The 19,830-nt window shown below is 40.5% G+C and overlaps 1 protein-coding gene and 1 pseudogene across 2 annotated transcripts in view; one reads left to right on the forward strand and one right to left on the reverse strand.

The window, feature by feature from the left end:
* Positions 1-14,252: 14,252 nt before the first annotated feature.
* LOC116648469 lies at positions 14,253-14,390 on the reverse strand (annotated as a pseudogene).
* Positions 14,391-15,397: 1,007 nt separating this feature from the next.
* Positions 15,398-19,830, forward strand: part of CHRM3 (cholinergic receptor muscarinic 3) — a 471,578-nt gene continuing 467,145 nt past the window's right edge. The window contains exon 1 of one of the 2 annotated variants that reach the window (XR_004302521.1): positions 15,398-16,269. The gene's annotated coding sequence lies outside the window, so the exon portion shown is untranslated. The remainder of the gene's footprint in view (positions 16,270-19,830) is intronic. The other variant, XM_032430380.1, reaches the window with a different exon arrangement.

The raw sequence follows: 19,830 nt of genomic DNA on the forward strand, positions 1-19,830 counted from the left end.
CCTCTAGAACCCTCAGTTTGTTTTTCAGAGTCCATTGTCTCTCATGGTTCTTCTCCCCCTCCGATTTCCCCCCCTTCATTCTTCCCCTCCTGCTACATTCTTCTTCTTCTTTTTTTTTCTTTCTTAACATATATTGCATTATTTGTTTCAGAGGTGCAGATCTGAGATTCAACAGTCTTGCACAATTCACAGCGCTTACCAGAACACATACCCTCCCCAGTGTCCATCACCCAGTCAGCCCATCCCTCCCCCCCACCCCCCAAGTTCTTTTTAATAGTCAAGATTCTTGAAAATATTGTCTTTCAGAAAATCTAAATTAATAGCAATGTTTATAGTGTTATGTACACCCATATCCATGCAGTGGACTATCTTTTGTTCTAAATAGTAATCAGAGTAGTATGGAAAAAATAGTTTCCTGTTTGAATCTGTGCACTTAAAACCCAGAAGTGTTATTGTTGTCTGAAAAAAAAAAAGAAGAAAAATAAGAAGGAGGAGGAGGAGAAGAGGAAGGAAGGAAGGAAGGAAGGAAGGAAAGAAAGAAAGAAAGAAAGAAAGAAAGAAAGAAAGAAAGAAAGAAGGAAAGAAGAAAGGAAGGAAGAAAAAGAGGGAGAAAGAAATCTTCAGAAACAAAGAGGAAAGCAACTTATTCTGCTTTCCTGGTGAAATAGGGAGGACTTCATAAAGGAACTGATATTTTTACCTGTGTATTGAAAGATCTGCTTACCTTTTTAAAAGGCATTTAAAGAGGGGATTATATATCACAAGAGAGTGGAAACAAAAAGGAGACCAACATGTTCAAAGAAAAATGAGATCCTTGGGAGGACAGAAATGAGATAATGTATGAGATTTGGGGAAAAGTTTAAAGTTTACATAAATTCAAAGAAGCATTATTTTTATTGGTACTGATTCTACCTTCTGTCTGGAGTTTTGCACCTTCTCCATGAATAGCATGCATGCCTAAAGGTCTAGTTTACAAGAACCCACAAATTCACTTCAAGAGAGCCCCAGAAGATTCAATTCCAATTTCACAAGAATTATTAATAGAGAACTCATAAAACATCTTTTGTTTATTTTTTCATAGTTAAGAATTAGGCTATAGTCGATGGTTCTGATGCATTGTGCAAACTCCCCCGAACACAGCTGATTTCAGCCCACCAGTGGTGGACAGTTCCACATCCACTGCCAGTGCCCCAAATCTTGAGTGCCCCTCTGCTTTGTTGCTTCTAGGCTTTCTCCTAAGCCACAGGAGGCCACTCAGCTGCAAGCTGATCCAACCTGCGAAGGTAGGGGAATTAATCCCTTGAGAGCAATCTTCTACAAGTGGGAGACAGGAGTCTTGATAAACACCCCAGCCTTCCTAATCTTGTATTGAGACAATGTAAGGCAGGGTCCATGTGGGACTGAGCTTCACTTGCTCACAGTGGCAACTGGATCATCAAAACTCACAGCTGGCTTCTCTACCTTCTTTTTCTCTCATTTTATCCAATCTTTTACTTCTGCTCCTTGAAATTTCCCCTTGAGTAATTTACCTACACCCAATTTCTTTTCTCAGGTTGTGCTTTTGCAAAAATCCAAATAAAACATACACTTAACTAATTATGTGCCTCTACTAATGACTTTTTTTTTAAGTAGGCTCCATGTCCAATGTGGAGCTTGAACTAATAACCATGAGATCAAGACCTGAGCCGAGATCAAGAGTCAGACCTGCTCAACCGACTGAGCCACCCAGGCGCCCTTATTTATTTATTTTTATTAACTCCACATAATTTGTAGCATCCAGCCTTTTCTATCTTTTATCTTAAAAACTGAAGAATAATTAAAAGTTATGTGTTTTTTTTTTTTACTTGTTGGCATTGATTATATTTGGAAGATTCACCAGTATACAAAAGAACACTGAACTAAGAACCAGAAAACCCATATTTTAGTCTTAGATTTTGTAGTCCCTAGTGATGAGACTACATGAAAGCAACTGTATCTCTCTAAAACCCTAGTTTCTCAATTCATTAAAATGCAGGAATTGATGTACAAGGTTATTCCTAGGCACTGATTTTATGATTCCATGAAATTATAAGGCAGGTCTGCTTTGGTTGAAACTGTCAATCAGGCACGTTGCCAGGTGGTCAGTTGGTCATGGTTTGGTCATGGTCACCTGCACCTGCGGCCATGCCTGAAGCAACTTCTCCCCAGTATCCAATCCAAATCTGTCCGGTGCTTGAATAGTTCCTAATGCCTCAATAGCTTGCAGCTTCAAATAGATATAATATTCGATTTGTGTACTAACAGCTAACCCCAGGTTCTTCTCTTTTCCTATAAACCGTCTTGGGTAACAACCATGAATATAAGTGACCGTTTGTTACTCAACAGTGACTGCAAAGGTGAAGTTTCAAGACAAAAGGGACAGGGACACCCAGTGGTGGGGTGAAGCTGAGAGGCATGAAAGGTTTCACTGCACTTTGCAAATCATCCCATGGAGCTGGTTGCCAATTCAACTACACTGAAGGCTGGCTCTGACAGAAGGCATTAAAAGGAGAAAGTAAAATAGTTCCTTTGTTCTGAGCCTACAAATGCTGAAAGGAAATTCCTGCTCACAGCAGGTGATTAAACAAGCTTTATTAGAGGCCATTACTTGGAGTCACTGACGCTGCTTTGTTGCAATAAAATGGTTCATTTTCCCATTCTTTAACTTTCAAATGGTATTAATTAGATTTGTCAACAATTTGATAACTCCAAACTGGCTGCCAGAGTCTTACAAGAACACTTTTACAATCTGTTCTCTTAACGCAGTAAAGCTCAAACTCAGCCAGCAAATTCCCCGTAGGACAGCGGAGAATGGATTTATGTCTTGGAGGAAGGGGATGACCATGTAGCTCAAAGCCTGTAACCACAAGCATGAAATTTCTCCAAAGCCTTATCCTTTATTTTGCCTTTATACTCCGGTTTCTCTTCAGATCGCATAAATCTTTCTCCTTTTCTCCTTTATTTTAAAAGTTCATATGAATTTGCCTACCATTCAGCAGTAAACCTCAACTTACATTAATTTCAACATAATGTATGGAATTATTTACCAATTACACTACCCCATCAAAATGTCTAAGGAAGAATAATGTAATTTGGATTCTATGTTTTATTCTTGTACTCCTCATCTTTTTACAAGGATAAAATAGAGATGTTCCTCTTTCTTCCAATGACGCCTTTAAACTGTTCCTCTATCATATATTCAACCTAGGAGACAGACTTCCCCATTCATTCTGAAACCTATATTTGTGCATCTGAAATCCTACACCATGTATAAATATGAATTCAAATGTCAACTCCATTATCCTTGCAAGAGGAACACAAGGATCAAAATTCACTGCCTATCAAGCAAAACTAAAAAAAGAGGGGGGGTGGAGTGTTATGGTCCTTGTATCTTCAGCCTTCAGAGCTCCTACGTTGAGCACAATATCTTTGCACCAGCTGAGCAAGCCCCAGAACTATTTTCTGCTGCTGGTGTCTGACTTGCCACAGTAGGCAGAGGCAGGTTCAAAGTGAGCCCACAACGTGCAACAGATGCATTCATTTCTCTCCCTATATTCCTTTTACTCCCTTGGACCTCACAAACACATCCTCTTACTCTCTTTTCCTTCCTTTTATTTTACAAACTCATCACGGTCTGCTTTAGAGCACATTCTTTTTTTAAGATTTTAATTTTTTTTAAGTCTTCTCTACACCCAACATGGGGCTGGAGCTCACAACCCCGAGATCAAGAGTCACATGCTCTACAGAGTGAAACAGCCAGGTGCCCCAAGAGCACATTTTTGTAATTTTGTTTCCATCCCGTATTTTCCTGTATGGTAAATACCATTGTTTTGGTGCACTGAAGAAAGGCAGAGATAGTCTTCCTCCTTCCCCTTTAGCCACGCTCTTTGAATTCTGTATTAATAAAATCATTACATTTCTTTTACTAATTAATTATTACTCTGCTACACATAAATTCAGGGAGTTTGATGGCACAAATCTGCCAACCACTTTGGATGTCCCAGAATGGAAACCTCTATATAAATGTCTGCTATGATTTCTATCAGATGAAGATACTTTAAGGGATGTTTTATTGGCCTATTAATAAATGACTGGAGTGGTAAAGATATCTGGCTAGAAGCCCTATTTTTTTTTGCAAGCACAAAAGACGTGGGTTAATGGAGCAATTAAACATACTTTTATACCCCAAGGCTGTAATAATACTGGGGAAAAGTAAGCGAACTACTAAAAAGGCAAGACAACTATAAATACAGAGCAAGAACTAGAAGCGGAACTTCTGCAAAGGTGATAAAGAAATATATGACAGAATTTCAAAGAGTTGGCATTTTACAGGGCACCAAAATTGATATCTTTACATCTTTTCTTGTCACAAGAGGTATCTTGTTTTACTGAGGCAAAAGAAATATAAAGCAGAGAAATAGTCCAACAAAAAAAGCAGACAATAGTGCAGTATCAGGTCATATGGGGGAACAGTGGTCAAAAAGCATTTGAAGGAATGTTAGCAGTTATCTGATTATCAGCTGCTGATACAGTAAGACTGTTCTGAAGGTACAGAAGAGGTGAGAGTTTGTAAACCGAAGTGCAGGTGCTGAGAACACCATCAGTGCAGAGCCAAGTACTGGTCATCTTTGCATCCCTAGCATATTGCACATTTGTGCCATGTAGTGCTTGTTCAGTCACTGGTAATACGCCCATACTAGTGTACCCATACTTGGTGACAATGGTAATAAAGGTGATAGAACGACTGAGTTTACTGGGCAGTTTCTTGACAAAGCTAAGTTGAAGGCTAGAGATCAGTGGAAGATTTACTCATCCTCATGTCAGTATCATGTAGTCCCAGAATTGTCACCTTCTTCTTTGCTTTTCTCCTTTTTCCTACACAGCCTGTTCCCAAGACATCCAGTCTCCCCTCCTATCTGCCACCCTGATGCAGTCTTATGCTTCTACCATCCGGGCTCAGTGCATTTGTTATGATGATCTAACTTCTTAGCTCCTACACCCTGGAAGCTGAGGGTTCCTACAAATAGCTGCCTAACCATAAAAATCTTGTGGCATTAAAAGTTAGCTGAGACCTCAGAGGAACTTGCAAAAATTTCACTTAATTTTTTTCAGCTTTTTCTCTCAGCTGCCTCAATGACTTTTCCGAAGATCTCTATTCTTTACTACTCTCCTTATACTCTCTATTCAAAGTCCATCCTCCACACTACCAGGGACAATTTATCCCCTAATTCATGAGTTCTACTTGACTTACCCATTATGCATGAACTCTTACCATACTCATCCTCACCAATTACAAACTCTGTGTGTGTGTGTGTGTGTGTGTGTGTGTGTGTGTGTGTAGATCTTGGCCTCAAGTCAGCTGCGGGAGAGTTCTGTATCCAAAAGAAACACAGTTTTTATTTCAAAACCATTGAAGAGTAATGGAAGTCGTCTTGAAATCCCCAGAGGAAACACTAGCAGGATTATACAAATAGCAAGATGTCCTAAGACTTTCCCAAATGTCCATAATCATTACAGCTACTGTACCAACATCTCTTATGTGTGGTTCTTGAAAAAAAAACAAAAACAAAAACAAAAAACAAATTGCCTGTGGCTTCCTCACCCAGATGATTTCCTCTCCGAGATGAGTAGTCCCATGTCTTTCCTTATGGATCTCAATTTTACTTCTGGAGATCTCTTCCAATTTGTCACAACAAAGGTTCTCTGTGGCAAGTCACAGAGTAAGCAAAAATTCCTTCTTAGAATGGAATGAAAATCATGAGATGCTTTGAGAATTTGTGCTTCTATATCCATGCTTGTCTTCACCTTTTCCCTTCCAGTTGTAGAAAACAATTATGCCAGCTCCTTTCAACTAACTCTGCTATCTACTCCTTGACCACATGCATTTCTGTCTCCAAGACATTATCCATCAGGACTTCTGTCTTCTACCTCTGTAAACAGAATGTATTTTTAAAACTCTTTAAATTCAATAACAAGAAAAAAAAGTTTTAAATTGGGCAAAAGAACTGAACTGATGCTTTCCCAAAGATGTACCAGTAATGACCAATAAGCACACGAAAGGATGCTCAACGTTAATAGTCATCAGGGAAATGCAAATTAAAACTGCTATAAAATATCACTACACACCTATTTGGCCAAGAATAAAAGGACTGACCATATCAAGTGTTGGTGAGGAAAGGGAAGAATTGGAACTCTCATACACTGCAAGTATGGTAACATAAAACGGTACAGTTTGGTAGTTTTTAAAAAATAAACATGTACCTTCTGCATGACCAAACCATTCAACACCTGGATATTTATCCTAAAGAAATGAAAGTGTATATCCAAAGAAGATTTGTCAGAAATGTTCATGGAATCTGTACATATAATAGTCCAAATGTAAATGTCCATTAATAGGTGAGTGGATAAACAAACTGTGATACTCAGCACTACACAAAAAGAAATTAATGACTTTTACTAACTACAGCATGATTAAATCCCACAATATTACGCTGAATGAAAGAAGCCAGACCAAAAAGAGAGTATGTAATGTATGAGTCCATTCATATACAATTCTAGAAAATGAAAACTAATCTGTAGCGATAAAAAGCAAATCAGTGGTTGCTTGGGGGTTATAGGGGGTGAAGAACAAGGACAGTAGTGTGTGTGTGTGTATCACTCCTGTGTTTCTCCCTTATTCTCACACTGTTATCACACTTACAACACTTTTGACACCAGCTATGTGGGTTTTCCACACATCAAGCAATTCTGCAACACTAGCTGGGTGCCCTATATTTCAGTGCAGTTCTGGCACTATCTATCTGGATTTAGCAACAGATCCCAAAGGTTAAGGCTTCAATTCCACAAGACTGCCCCCACTTGGGATGCCAATATCGAGCCCGGGGTGTCACCTGTAATTCTGACCAGTGGGCTATAAATTGGGTTTCTCATGGCCCTCTCTTTGGATTCAGTAATTTTCTAGAATGGCCCACAGAAGTCAAGGAAGTGCTTAGTTACATTTACTGGTTTATTATAAAGGATATAATAAAGGATACAGATAGATAGGATACAGCCAGATAAAGAGATGCATAGAGTAAGGTATAATGGGAAAGGATGGAGCTTCCATGCTCTCTCTGGGCCACTCTCCCAACACCTCCATGTGTTCACCAATCCTAGAAGCTGTCCAAACCCCTTACTATAGGGGTTTTAAGGGAGGCTTCATCATGTAGGCATGATTGACTATTAACTTCATTTTCTGCCCCTCTCCCCTCTCTAGAGAATGCAGATGGAGGGATGCTTAAAGTTCTAAGCTTCTAATTATGACTTGGTCTTTCCAGTGATAAGCCCCCATTGGGGAGCCTACCAAGAGTTGCCTCATTAGAACAAAAGACACTCCTATTACCCAGGACATTCCAAGGGAGCTAGGAGCTCTGTGTGAGGAACCCAGATCAAAGACCAAATATTAGAACAAAGATGCTCCTCGTGCTTTTATTACTTAGGAAATTGCAAAGTTGAGGTCTCCGTTCCAGGAACCAGGGGCAGAGACCACTATATACATTTTTTTTCTATTATCAGATTAAACACATACATACACACATATATGTCAAAACTTATCAAAACTGCACTTTAATATGTACATTCAATTTAATGTCAGTTATACTTCAGTAAATCTATTAAAACTTTCATACACATGCTTTCCCATTTATTTTTTAACCCATTAAAATTTGATTTCTATCCCTATCACTTTAGAGAAACAGCTTCAATAAGATCTTCATTAATATTTGAATTACTATCTATATCTATACATTTTAAACCCTTATTTTACCAGACCTCTCCAGTGCATTTGACTTCTGACTTCCTGAATTCCTTTAACTCTGCTCACATGTCTCTGGGAGTTTCTGGTCTGTCCTCTGTATATACTCCCTCTTTCTCTTCCAATATCTGAACTGTAACTGTTTCCCAGGATTTCACTGACACATCACCTCAATCTTAACATTATTCCTTAATATTCTCCTGGATTCTCATCGACCCAACTGTCTCAAAGATGCAGGTGACCCACATTTACATTCCCTAGCATGAGACCCACACTAATCTTCAGAATGTTATTTCCAAATGCTTGATGGACATCTCCACTTTCAGTTTCCAAAGGAAAGTGAACACAACAAAGGAAACACTGAAATCATCTTCACTCTTAAACAAAGCCATTCTCCGGAACTAACAGTTTTGTTTTTTTTTTAAATATCATTGCACACCTATCCCCCAGGAATCACCCTTGAGTTATCCTCTTAAGTCACTTCCTCATCATTTCTTGCTTATGTTAACTGAAACAGCCTCCTAAGAAACCCCTCTGCTTCTAGTCAATTCCCCATCAAGCCCATGCTTGACACAATGGCTGCCATTTTGTTCTTTAGCTGAAAACCCTTCTGTGGTGCTTTTTTAACCACACAGGAAATGCAAACACCTTATCCTGGTAATCAAGACAAAATCTTCAAAGATCTGGCTGTATCTATCTTGTTAGCAAATATCTACACTTAGTTCTGCCTCAAACACTCTGCTCTGCTAATATCAAACAGTTTTTAGTTCTACACACACACCATGCTACATATCGTTACCATGTCACTATTACCATTATCCTTCCTGCCTCAAATGCTCTTTCTTACTCTATTTTTCTGGATAACTGCTGTTTGTCTGCTAAGATTTAGAACAGATTATTCTAAATTACTGAGATTATTTATTTATTTATTTATTTATTTATTTACTTCTTGCTTGCTGACTTATATATCAGAAGACCAAGCTGGTTATAGAATTTTGGAGTTGGTAGAGGAAAAAAAAGGACTGACAACTGAAAAATTAGTTGAAATGTTGGTAAAGACTTAATATCTAAATTCCTTAGAAACAACTTAGAGATATACCAGACTTAAAGGAGGTTAAAAAACTTGAGTCAACTTGAAGGAATAATGTGAGGTGAGTTCTAATGCCAATAGTACTTGTGAATCCTGAAGCCATATGCTTTCACTGAGCTCTGAGAGTTCAGAGATAAGGAATTGACTTCATAGGTCTGTGTACTTTGCATTATCTTTGGTTTGAAGGAAGTTTAATTCTGGCACTCACAAAAAGCAAAGCAACTTTGGGCGCCTGGGTGGCTCAGTCGTTAAGCGTCTGCCTTCGGCTCAGGTCATGATCCCAGGGTCCTGGGATCGAGCCCCGCATCGGGCTCCCTGCTCGGCAGAAGCTTGCTTCTCCCTCTCCCACTCCCCCTGCTTGTGTTCTCTCTCTCACTGTGTCTCTCTCTGTCAAATAAATAAATAAAAATCTTTAAAAAAAACAAAAAACAAAAAAAACAAAGCAACTTTGTATGTAGCCATACAAACGTATTAAAAGATACACTTGTTAAAAAGCATGCCCAGTCTTTTGCAGAAGATACAAAGATGGAGCTAAAAAACAATAAGCTAATTAGGTTTTAAAAGTCAAGTTGCTAAAAAAAAAAAAAAAAAAGGGCGCCTGGGTGGCTCAGTTGGTTAAGCGACTGCCTTCGGCTCAGGTCATGATCCTGGAGTCCCTGGATCGAGTCCCGCATCGGGCTCCCTGCTCGGCAGGGAGTCTGCTTCTCCCTCTGACCCTCCCCCCTCTCATGTGCTTGCTCTCTCTCATTCTCTCTCTCTCAAATAAATAAATAAAAAATCTTTAAAAAAAAAAAAAAGTCAAGTTGCTAATACACCTGAAACTAATGTAACACTGTATGTTAACTAACTGGAATTAAAATAAAAACTTTAAAAAAATTAAAAATAAATAAAAATAAAATAAGTCAGGTTGCCAGTATCAGTGAAAGCTCTATAGCTTCTGGGAGTCCTAAAAGATGTTTTGCTCTTTCTCAATTAACTTGTGTTCTCATTTATTCATTTTGACTAATTCCACTGTTTTCATATTTTATTGTTAAATTTTGACCAAATTCTGAGAGCATGTAAAATAATAAAACTTACTTTCTACTTATAAGGAACCTACAGTTTAGAAGAGGCAAATGCTTTAGTACCTGCTATTTCCGTATCTTCTCAGCTAAGTTGAATTCAGTCTTAGATCAGGTTTGTTTAGGATACTATAGATAGGTATATATAACAATGTAATCAGCTATATAGATTAATATATTTTATAAAGATAGTGATATAGGTCATGATGTAGATTACAGTAGAATTATAAAAGGGTGAGTAAAATTATCTGAGTCAGAGACTATGTCATGGCTAGAAAAAGGAAATGCTTAAAAATATGTTATACATTAATCTTAAGAGCAAAGGGAAAATGTAGTAGAGATTGTTAATGTTTTTATCTGATATCCACTTTCCCTGTCTTTCTTATTTACAAAACTCCACAATTATATTCTGACAAAGGACCACATTTCATAGCCTCTCTTGCAAATGGAGTTGCCAATGAGATATAAAGGGGCAGATGGATCCTTCTGACCTTACAGTGGCTCTCCCAGGCTAGAGATCATCCCTTTCATCCTTTTCTTACTATGTCCTCCTTTTACTTGCTTCCAGCACAGGCATTATTATAGGAACTCCAGCAGCTGTTGTAGACCATGAAGAGATCTTGACAATCGCTCCGAATTTCTGCTGGAGCACAAAGCTAGAAGGAACATGCCTCCCTGGGGACTGCAGTGTTACCATACTTCTGGATTATTTTTAGGGTGAGCTAAATAAGCCTCCATCTTATCTAATGTTGAGGTTAATTTGAGGTTTTATTTCATATATATCAAATTTAATCCTAAAAGCACCCATATAGGAACAGGATAGCAAGTCCAGGTAAGAGTCAAGAAATTGACCTGATCACTAGAGAGTCAGACACCACTGTCCCTGACAAGCACTGACACAACTTCGTTTCCAGCCTCCCCTTTGCAATTATAACTCCTCATTTAAAATGTCCTTAGACTTGTTTAATACATAGCCTTCAAATGCATCTCTCCATTATTGACATCCATAACAATCAAGCCAACTTTTCCACGGAGAACAACTAAAAATTGTAGATCTAAAAAAAAAAAATCAAAGACATTAAACTGCTCTCAATTCCTAGATTCAGGGACCAGGATCTCAAGAAGAAAAAAGCACATTTGGGTGACCCTGATAGAATTCATCACTTTTCTTTTAGAGACATTCCTTTCCCTGAGCCAAGGGACTGATGTTGGTAGACAACCTTGGGAGCTCCCCAGGTGAAATTTGAAACAAGCCTCTTTACAAGAGGACAAGAGAGTCCAAAGAGAGACAGGGCACTCCAGATTGGTAGGTGGCACAGGGATTTACATATGAGGCTTGTCTCGGGCGGCCACAAGCCAGCTGATCTCTGTGTCCATCTGCCAGAATCTTAAAAGTTTATATAGAGGCCTTCACACGGTTCCATCACATAATACTGTCCTGATGGTCTCAAGCATACTTTATTCACTTAAGACTACAGCCTTGAATTGGCTCCAGCTATGGGAGCATAAAGTTGTGTTTCATTTTGTTTTACTTAAGTACAACTGTCCCATCACCAGAATATTATTTGTAGGCAGAAATCATCACTGTGTGGTTGTGGGGGTGGGGGAGTGATGGAAAACTAAATATGAATCCAACTTCTGCCATCTATTCGCCTCTGTCGCATTTAACAAGACATTTATATCTATGTGAGCCTGCTTTCACCTCTGGAAAACGAGTTTCATCAAGAGATTACAATAACAGAAACAAAAACATTTAATGTATTAAGATGCTACAATAAGTGTCAGGCACAATATCGTCATACTGTTCGCAGAAATGTGCAAAAACCCGGGGCACCAGACATAAAAACCGGGGTACGGGACAGGTAGAAACACTTTCTTGCAAAAGAGGCTGGCGCTCTTGCAAAGATGGTGCCCGCTAAAAAAAAAAAAAAGAAGAAGAAGAAAAATGAAAAACAGGAAAGAAAAAGAATAAAAAAAGAAAAAAGAAAAAAAGGCCCGACGCGTGCTGGCTTTAGGGAGGCAGGAGAGCAGGAAGATGGCGCCCCCCAGCTCCGTCCTAGTGAGTCTGCTAGCCCCGGCTGCTGCTCAGGCCAATGCTTGCCTCAGAGTTACCAAATGAGTCCCTTTCTCATGAAGTCTGGGCACTTCTCAAAAGGGCAGCTTCTGCGCTGGGCCCTGGATGGGCGAGTCTGCATGCAGAGGCTTTATGAGCCGCTCCTCAGTCCGCAACAGCGCCCTGCAGCCCCTGCGTGGGGACCCCGTTGGTCTGCAAAGCCGCATGATTTGGGGGCTCATCCTTCAGGTGCTGGTCTTAAACCTGGGGTACGCCAAGAGAAATACGAACCCTTGGTTCCTCAGGGAGAAGCTTCAAGTCTTGAATTACCTCCCCCTTGTGGGTCTGGGCAAGGGGCTGGCGCTTATGGTGAGACTGAGTCTTTGCCTTTCCTACCTGCGACCGCGTGGTTTCTCTCTCCTTTGCTGACGCGAAGGGGTTGCTCCGCCAGTTTTAAGGCTTTTCTGGGAGGAAATGATTCCGGATGTAACTGAATTCCGTGGTTCTGTGGGAGGAGGTGAGCTTAGGAGCTCCCTGTGTCGCCATCTTGAACTGGACCCCCCGGTGCTTATGCTGGAGGGTGGGGTAAGGGGGGATTGCCCGTAGGCAATAATCGGTGGGAACGACTCCTCCAGAGCCTCCTCTTACTCAAGCATTGCAGCCCTGGGTTGGTTGCTGTTAATAGCCGAAAAGGTAGTTTTATATATTATATATTTTGTCCAGATTTTGTAGTTATTTTATGGTAGATGGGTAAGTGTGCTGTTTTGTCCATAACCAAAGGTTTATTTATTTTTTTTAAAGATTTTATTTATTTGGGAGAAAGAGAGGAGCAGAGGGAGAGGGAGAAGCAGGCTCCACGCTGAGCAGGGAGTCCGCAATGGGGCTTGATCCCAGAACTCTGGGATCATGACCTGAGCAGAAGGCACAGGTTTAATCAACTGAGCCCCCCAGGTGCCCCCCAAAGTCTTATTTAATAATTTAATACATGAATAAATCTTATGCTTATCCTCTGTGTGTGTTTTGTTTGTTTATTTTTAAGTAGGCTCCAGACCCAGGTGGGAGTCAAACTCACAACCCTGAGATCAAGAGTCTCATGCTCTACAGACCGAGCCAGCCAGGCACCCCATCCTATTTTTTTTTTTAAACAAACCTAAAAGGTAAGATTTCAAAATGTATTTTATCTCTAGTTTATCTTTTTTGTTTTAGGTCAACATCTAAAGTAAAAAACACTTTGGATTTGACTTTTAGCATCTTATAAAGAATCACTGCCCCTAAGTTGGTTCATTCTCAAATCTAGTAAGTATCCCTTTTATATTTTCCTCATATATACATGTATATGTATATATGTATATATGTATATTTATCCTCATATATGTATATTTCCTCATATATACACATATATGTATATTTATCAAATTACATATATAATATGTATGTATTTATCATATTTATATTTATCATATATTATGTATATATATATAATTTGATAAATGTGCTGAACAATAGGGCACCAAGCTCAAAATCAAACACTACTCTGAAATAGCATGAATATACTTATCAAGACACTTGGGGAAGCTCTGTCCAAACTGTTAGTTTCAGTTTGTTCAATGTTGATATACAATTTACACTTAACTTGTCCATAAAAATAATGGGAAAGTTAGCTGAAATTGGGAAATGCCACATGTATAAGTTTAATGAAGAGAAAAAAATGAAGCAAGTCTGGTAAAATATTTTCATTAAATTGTAGTTGTTTTGTTTTCAGACTACTGGCAAATTATTTATTTCATGATCTTCTCTAGAATATCGCCAGTAATCCATATGACAATCACTATATAGATAAGAGAATCTACCTTAAAAAAAAAAAAAACTGGTCTGGGTGTTACAAACAATGAATCATGGAACACTACATCAAAAACTAATGATGTAATGTGTGGTGATTAACATAACAATAAAAAATTTTTAAAAAACTGGAATATTTCTATATGCCCATTCTTCTAGCCCCCTGTATGTTGTTTATGGATTTACCAAATATTATCAAAGCTACTCCCATTCCCACAGGCAAATAGCAATTTTATGTAATGGAAAAGATATTTTAAATTTGAATTTATCTTACTAGCTACGCAATGGGCAATCTACCTACTCCTTTAAATTTCTGTCCTTCTCCTTTATTAAATGAGGGTAAAATACCTTTTTTGAATGTTTGCTTTGAAGATTAGGGAAATATATGAAGGGAACTATTATATTTCCATCTGAGAGGTGTCCAAACAAGATGGCTACTATATATATATATATATATTTTAAGATGGCTACTATATTAATAGTTATTATCATTCCAGTATTCTACACTTGATCTTAGCCAAAAGGCCGAGAAGCGATCATTCATTCCAGTATTCTGCATGTAATTCACCTGAACTTGGATATTTGGATTTAAGTAGCCACGTGGTTTCCCACTAGATTTTTCCTATTGTGACCTTAATTTTCTCTAAGCAATGTCTAGGGTCTTCTCTTCTAAAGATTGTTCTACCTAGAAGAGAGTATGTAGACTCAGAATGGAATTTGTATACTTCTGTTTTTCTTAACACGACTTATTTTCTCAAATAAGAGCTCTTTTCCTGTTTATTTTCTTGCTCCAAATGGATTAACAAAATCATTTTGCCTCTTCTCATATTATAAAAGTTTCATTTCATACTATGCTCTGACTTCTCTTTTTCTCCCCCCCCCCCACCCAGAGTTACCATTATTGTCTTTGTCCTTCCTTATGGAATTCCCCAGTAATGGTTCCTTACATGATCTTTTAAAAACCTTCAGAGCCCTGTGGAGCAGCCTTGTTGGTATCTCTGCAACTTTGGCATCTTTCCACTTTTTCCTTATTTAGTTAGCTGAAAGTAGTATAGTAAGACATTACTCCTCTCTCCCCACTTCCTTCTTCTCCCTTTTTCTTTCCTTCTTTCTCTCTTTGTAGCTTCTCATTCCTCTTGAATTGCATATAAAATGTAAAAGCCTGGCTAGCAAGGTTGTATCTTTTATCTTCTGATTCAAAAAAAGCGTGTGTGCGCGCGCGCGCGCGTGCGTCTTTTTAAATGCATGTTTCTCTTTTACTCCTAAGGTGTCAACTTCTGGAGGAGGAAAAGCCAGGTCGTTCTCTCTCTATTACATTGTTCTGCATGAAGAGACTCTAGCAAAAAAAAAAAAAAAAAAAAAAGCCTCAGGTTGCTTTCTAAGGAAAGGTTCTCAACAGTGTCGTTTATTGTAACTGATCCGGGGTTCTTTCAGCGATAAGTTGCGCCCAAGAATCCACTTCCTTTCAATCCTTCTAAGCAGTCCAAGCAAAGCAATTTAGAAGAGAACGCAGCGAAACTAACTGACCAACAAAAATCTGCCCTTAAAGTACCGGGGGCACACAAGCTGGGGACACGCGGGGCCTCAGCGAGCCAGCCAGGAGGCCTCGGGGCTCTCCCACAGCCGGCTTCCTTCGCCCCCCGCCAGGCGCGCCAGCAGAGCCCGCACGCGGGAGCCGAGCGGGGCGCCAGCCAGGCAACTGGGCATGCTCAGAAGCCGGGCAGGTTTGGGTCTCCAGCAGGCAGCTTGTGCATTACACCCGTGCTCACAGTCCTGGGAGGAGGAGGAGGAGGAGGAGCGCGGGAGGAAGAAGAGGAGGAGCGGCGAGCAGTAGCCACGACCGCCACCACCAGGCAGAGGAAGAGTTCGTGAGGAGGAAAAGACCCTCCTCCCACTTGGAGCGCCTTGTGTCTGCTTTTGGAAAAAGAGAATACAGGATAAAGGAGGAGAAGGAAAGAAGAAGGGGAAAAAAGTGAGGAGGGAGAGAGGGGGGGGGGAAAAAGACGTGAACAGTGAGGGCCGGAGCGTGCAGGGAGCCCGAGGCGCGGGGGCGGCGGTGCCGAGCCAAGAGCGCTGCCGCTTGGGCAGGTGCCGGGCCGCTGCCTGGAGGCGGCATGTGACGCGGCCGCAGCTGCCCGCGGGCGGAGCGCTCTCGGACCCGGGAGCGCACACCGCGGGGCAAGTCGGTGCCATCCGGATCCCACGCTCCTTGTGAGTTCGCCGGCGGCAGCCTCGCTTCTGCAAAGACGCGCAATGAACCGAAGGGCGGCTCCGGGCATGGGCGGGCTGTCCTAGGACACTCGCTCCCTGAGCGCCGAGCAGGAGGCGACTAAGGGACAGCGGACCGGGCGCCCCCCGCGTGTCGGGGAGGCGCGGGCGACCGCCGTGGGACGGTCACCTGGAGCGCAGCGGCCAGGTAAAGACGGTGCTCGCCACCCGGGCGCTGGGCGAAGCGGGTGGCGGTAGCGGCTGATCCTGTTTCTTGCCTGATCGCGTTGCGAAGGGAGGAAAAAGTTTTCGGCCCGGGTAGGAAATGTCTTTGCTTTGGGGAATGCAAAGAGGGTACTGGGGAGGGTGGAGAGAGCTGGTCTGTCGATTCGGGGTGGTGGTGGTGGGAACTTGAACCTAGAGAGAGCGCGATCGTGTGCGGAGTTGGAGCCTGGGACCGAGGGTGGGGAATGCGGGGTCACAGCAAGTGCCGGGAAAATGACGGGAGTTAACAGGAGCGGTGGCCCGGAGAGAGCGGGGGACGCCCCACCCGGCTCTCCTCCGCTTGGATTCTCTGTCTCCGGAATGCCGGATCTGAGGCACGAAGTGTCCGGACCGGAGGAACTACTCGGCTTGGTGTGTGCCTGTGTGCGCGCGCGTGTGTGCTGTGCGTGCGTGGCTTCTCTCATATGATTTCCTACCGCTTTTAAGAAGGCTAAGACAGGCACTCGCCAACCTCGAAACGGGGTGGCTTGTTCGGATTGCATTTCAGGGGGCGAAGAGGCAAATTTGACACTTAGTGTAACACCTGGGCGAAGGTGGGTAGCCCGGGTGCGCATCTTTACTGATCCAGAGAGAGTCTACACTCGCGGAGCGACGGCCGTTGGATTGCACCGGATCTCCTCTCTGGAACCCTCCCCCAGAACAGCCTCCTTACAGCTGGGTTAATTTCTACGTGTTTTTAAACGACGTGGGGGGGTGGCAGTTGACTCGAGCAGCAAGATTCACTTGTCTTTTTCGCGCTGTGCGTGTTTTAATTGTGATCCTTTTCGGTGTGCGTGTGTGCAACTCTCCTAGCACGCAGGTTGGAAGTGGTAGAGGAAGCAGGGGTTTGGGAATTGCATCCATATGGACAAATTACAAGAATGGAAACATTCATTGGTCTGCAAGTGTTGTTTGAACCTGTCTGATGGCTGTAAGGGTATGCTTCCCTCGGGCTGTGTTGCGATGTAAAAAGGATGGCTCTTCTTAGGAGGTAAATGTATTTATCCGAGGGTTTATGTTGTTAAGGACACTGGTTATGTCACTGTATGCTTTGCATAGACCTTTCATTTCTCTCTTGGCCTCTGAGTTACAACAAAACAGATAGCCTAATTCCCCATTTGGGGTCTTTCCGGGTTACTGTGTGAAAAATAATCTTTTTTTAAAAAAGTGTATTTGTTGATTATGTAGTCCCAAATAATTTCATATTGTGAGATCATTAAATTGCATGAAACATTCATCACTATTTCCTGTGTTTAAAACAATGCTCCTGTATTTACTTAAGAAAGAGACCCTGCCTAAGAATATATACTTAAGAAAGGGGAGAGCTGAACCTAGAACAAATATGTCCATAAAGACAAGACTGTGACAGTCACGTATTAAGGTCTTTCTGTTCCAAATGTGGTGGGAGAGATATGGCGTTGGGTGCACCCTCTTGTTATGGGAGCTGGTATTGCGAAGAATACATAGAATATGTCTGCCTTTCCAGTATGCATTCCACATGACACAGAATTGTGGTTTAGATCATACACTCCTATCACTGAATAGCCTATCTTGAGATTTTGTTTACATGGTTTATCTCAATTAGCTTAATGTATAATTAGCTATCCTTGAGTTAGAAACCATGTTATTTTTAAATGGGTTTCCATATGGAACTATAACTTTATCTTAAATTACTAACTTAAAATTAATTATGTTGCAGGTCTGATTTAGACTGTTTCTATAAGCTGGGTGGGGTGCTATAAGATTGAGTTTAATATGAAAATAGTCATATTGAAATGCCGTTTATTTAAATCACAGCAAATATTTATTCAAATAGACTTGATATTTGAAAAAGAAAATGAGATAAAAAGGTTATGAAAAAATCTTTGACAATGTATACCTTTTGCATGGAAGATCATTGTAAGAGAAAAGTGTAATTTGGGAAAAGGGAAAACGTGTGTGGAATTTGTCAACATATAGAGAAAGAATGAGAGTGTTGTAAGAGTAATTCTGCATTAAACCTACATTTAAACTTATTTAGGAAACTTTAAAGTTTAGAGAAATGTAAGAATGCGCATTATCTTATTTTTCTTTTTGGGGAAAAAAAGGGAAAATAGCACTTCAAAAGTATTATTTATTTCTGAGGATGACTTAGGCATGCTGAGTTCTTGAGGATGCACCCATTTTCTTTTCCTTATAAAGACAAATGATTTACTTTCTTACAGAAAGAAAGTGTATTGTTTAAGCTATGGTGTGTAATAATGTGAATTTTCTTTTAATGGTATTTTAGCTTTTAATTACAGGCAACCTGTTGAAAATGAGCCTGGGGGAAAAAAAAACATAAAATTCACAAAACTAGAATTTCTTGAATCCACACCAGTAAATTTAATAGAAAGAAAATTAAATGATGTAAATAAAAACAAAGTTCCCTTGTGTATTTGCAAATTATAAAGTAATAATTTTGTTCATATTTTTACCTAAAATTTCCTCTACCATTTCCCGAGCCAACGTACTGTTCTTGTCTAACAAAGTTGTTAACATTGGAAGAATTACTTGCCTACTCCTAAATGGCCTGGACACTGTCAGTGTAACTATTAAGAAACTGGGTCTTCTTTGCAATGCAGGGCAGTTTATGTCGAGAACAGCTGTGGTAGAGTGGCACTTCAGATATGAGATGAATGAATTGTGAATCATATGAAGATGGAGTCCCTGACGGGGTATGCAGAGAGATGCATCTGTCCTTCACTTGTGGAACCTAATTTTATGTCCTAATATATTGTGACCCATAGCATTATCCTCACCTTGTGGTTCTGAAGTATTCAGTGAGTAACTGGAAATGTTTTGTTTTATACAATATGTTTGTGAATTTAAAATATGTTTTTCTTGCAGGAGAATATCAAAAAGACATACATGACTCCAATAAAAAAATTAATCAAATGCCTCTACCATGGTTATTTAAAAAAATTAATCAGCATAGTAAATTGTGCCTTATGCTTAATCCTTGAATGTGTGCTCCCCTAGGTGTGATGGCAGTGAAATGTTCCACAGGACTTTTTACCTGTCAATCTCATTTAGTCCAGTGGAATCCCTATCCTAGTTATCAGTCGTAACAGAACTTTGGGATAGAATTGCAGCCTCAGTGGAAAGTTTTGATTTTAAGGGAGAAAGCTGAAGAGATCATCTAATGAATTGGACAAGAGGCAAAGCCTGTCAAATCGGAAGTTAATTTCTCATGTCTGACGGGCTCTATCTTTTCCATTAAGCAAGTGGTCCCTGTTCAGATCAAATTAAAAGTAGGCTCTCTGAATCCTAAATCAGTAGTCTTGGCCCTTCTTCCTCAACCAGCACTCCACAGAAAGTCTGTACAGATGCCAAAGGCACCCCCATTCAATTATAACCCCACATTTGCGTCTGGAGGGCTCCCTTAGAATTTTCCATTCCCTAAAAGGTGCACATCCTGGGCAGGGTAGATCTGCATTAGCATTGCCTTCAAACAAGGAAATAAAGACAGTTTTGTTGCAGTGAA

The sequence above is a fragment of the Phoca vitulina genome, unplaced genomic scaffold, assembly GCF_004348235.1.
Source record: "Phoca vitulina isolate PV1807 unplaced genomic scaffold, GSC_HSeal_1.0 scaffold43, whole genome shotgun sequence".
In the NCBI taxonomy this organism is placed as follows: domain Eukaryota; kingdom Metazoa; phylum Chordata; class Mammalia; order Carnivora; family Phocidae; genus Phoca; species Phoca vitulina.